The sequence below is a fragment of the Eutrema salsugineum genome, unplaced genomic scaffold (genome assembly GCF_000478725.1).
Source record: "Eutrema salsugineum unplaced genomic scaffold, Eutsalg1_0 scaffold_644, whole genome shotgun sequence".
Classification (NCBI taxonomy): Eukaryota; Viridiplantae; Streptophyta; class Magnoliopsida; order Brassicales; family Brassicaceae; genus Eutrema; species Eutrema salsugineum.
Window position 1 is genome coordinate 1 of NW_006256523.1, and position 1,870 is coordinate 1,870.

The 1,870-nt window shown below is 44.1% G+C and overlaps 2 non-coding genes across 2 annotated transcripts; both read left to right on the plus strand.

Moving 5' to 3' along the window:
• Positions 1–484: 484 nt before the first annotated feature.
• On the plus strand, positions 485–591 carry LOC112083338. Its single transcript, XR_002897608.1, has one exon. It is a non-coding gene; the product is annotated as a small nucleolar RNA R71 (small nucleolar RNA).
• Positions 592–1,558: 967 nt separating this feature from the next.
• Positions 1,559–1,665, plus strand: LOC112083339. Its single transcript, XR_002897609.1, has one exon. It is a non-coding gene; the product is annotated as a small nucleolar RNA R71 (small nucleolar RNA).
• Positions 1,666–1,870: the final 205 nt, after the last annotated feature.

The following is a 1,870-nucleotide window of genomic DNA, read 5'->3' on the forward strand; positions in this document are numbered from 1 at the left end:
GTTCTTTGGAGCTTGAGAATTGGGATAGACCTGGTCTTGTGGGTTAGCTACATTGGTGTTCCTGTAAGAGAGGTTTGGATTGGCATTACCATACTGATATCTTTGGAACCTCTGATTCCCAATGTAGTTGAGCTCCTCTTGGGTAAGACCTTCTTCACTTATGTTCTCAAAAATTTGAGAAGGTTCCTCATACTCTCCAACAAAATGCATTGGCTTCTGAGTGGTGAATTTCAGCTTGTCCAATTCACTCCTCAACTCCTTAACTTCTCTGGTGAGCCTCTGTTCTGAGCTTGAACCTTCATACCTATTTGATCTGTCATAGTCTTCACCATAAGTATCATTGCTCAATGCTAAGTTCTCCACTAGCTCTAAAGCAGCATGTATCTCTTTACCCAGAAAGTTCCCATTTGAAGCAGTATCCAGCTGGTTTCTAATCTTGGGAAGAGCTCCCCTATACAGTGTGCTGAGAAGAGAAGCCTCACTAAACCCATGGTGTGGGCATTGGTTTGTGTAGCTCCTGAATCTCTCATATGCTTCACCAAAACTTTCATTGCTGTGCTGAGTGAAGCTAGAGATTTGGTTTCTCAGTTTTGCTTGATCATCCTTTAAGGCTGCCTCCCCCTCAGGTTGATCATTGTCCTCAATGATCACATTGTTGTTCTCAATACCAGGTAACTCCTTGCCACTCCTCAGTGTTATGGCCTTGGCATATTCCTTGGGGTTGGGTTCTGGTTTTCCAGGTAGGTGACCTTGGTTCCTTGAGCTTGATGCCTGGTTTTGCTTCAGTTCCTTGATTTCCTGCTGCATAGTCTGTTGACCCTGAAGTAGTTGTTGCAGAATACCAACCATATCTGTACCCATCTGTGGCTGCTGTTGAACCATTGGTGGCTGAAACTGTTGTTGAACCGGCGCCTGCTGTTGGAACTGTGGTGGACCAAACCCTGGTGGTGCCTTTGGCTGCTGTGAAGTGTAACCAGTGCCCTGAAATGGTTGCTGTTGCTGACCAAAACTCTGATTCTGACCAAATTGATTCTTGGGTTGGAATGACCCTTGAAAGTTGTGCTTGGGAACAAAGTTCTTTGGAGCTTGAGAATTGGGATAGACCTGGTCTTGTGGGTTAGCTACATTGGTGTTCCTGTAAGAGAGGTTTGGATTGGCATTACCATACTGATATCTTTGGAACCTCTGATTCCCAATGTAGTTGAGCTCCTCTTGGGTAAGACCTTCTTCACTTATGTTCTCAAAAATTTGAGAAGGTTCCTCATACTCTCCAACAAAATGCATTGGCTTCTGAGTGGTGAATTTCACCTTGTCCAATTCACTCCTCAACTCCTTAACTTCTCTGGTGAGCCTCTGTTCTGAGCTTGAACCTTCATACCTATTTGATCTGTCATAGTCTTCACCATAAGTATCATTGCTCAATGCTAAGTTCTCCACTAGCTCTAAAGCAGCATGTATCTCTTTACCCAGAAAGTTCCCATTTGAAGCAGTATCCAGCTGGTTTCTAATCTTGGGAAGAGCTCCCCTATACAGTGTGCTGAGAAGAGAAGCCTCACTAAACCCATGGTGTGGGCATTGGTTTGTGTAGCTCCTGAATCTCTCATATGCTTCACCAAAACTTTCATTGCTGTGCTGAGTGAAGCTAGAGATTTGGTTTCTCAGTTTTGCAGTTCTTGAGGTGGAGAAGAACTTAGATAAGAAGGCTTGCTTGCATTGCTCCCAGGTTTGAATGGAGCCTCTTGGAAGATTCTTCTCCCATTGATGAGCTTTGTCACCAAGACTGAATGGGAATAGTCTTAGCTTAAAGCTGTCTTCTGAAACTCCATTAATCTTGGTCAGATCACACACCTTATCAAACTGGTCCAAGTGT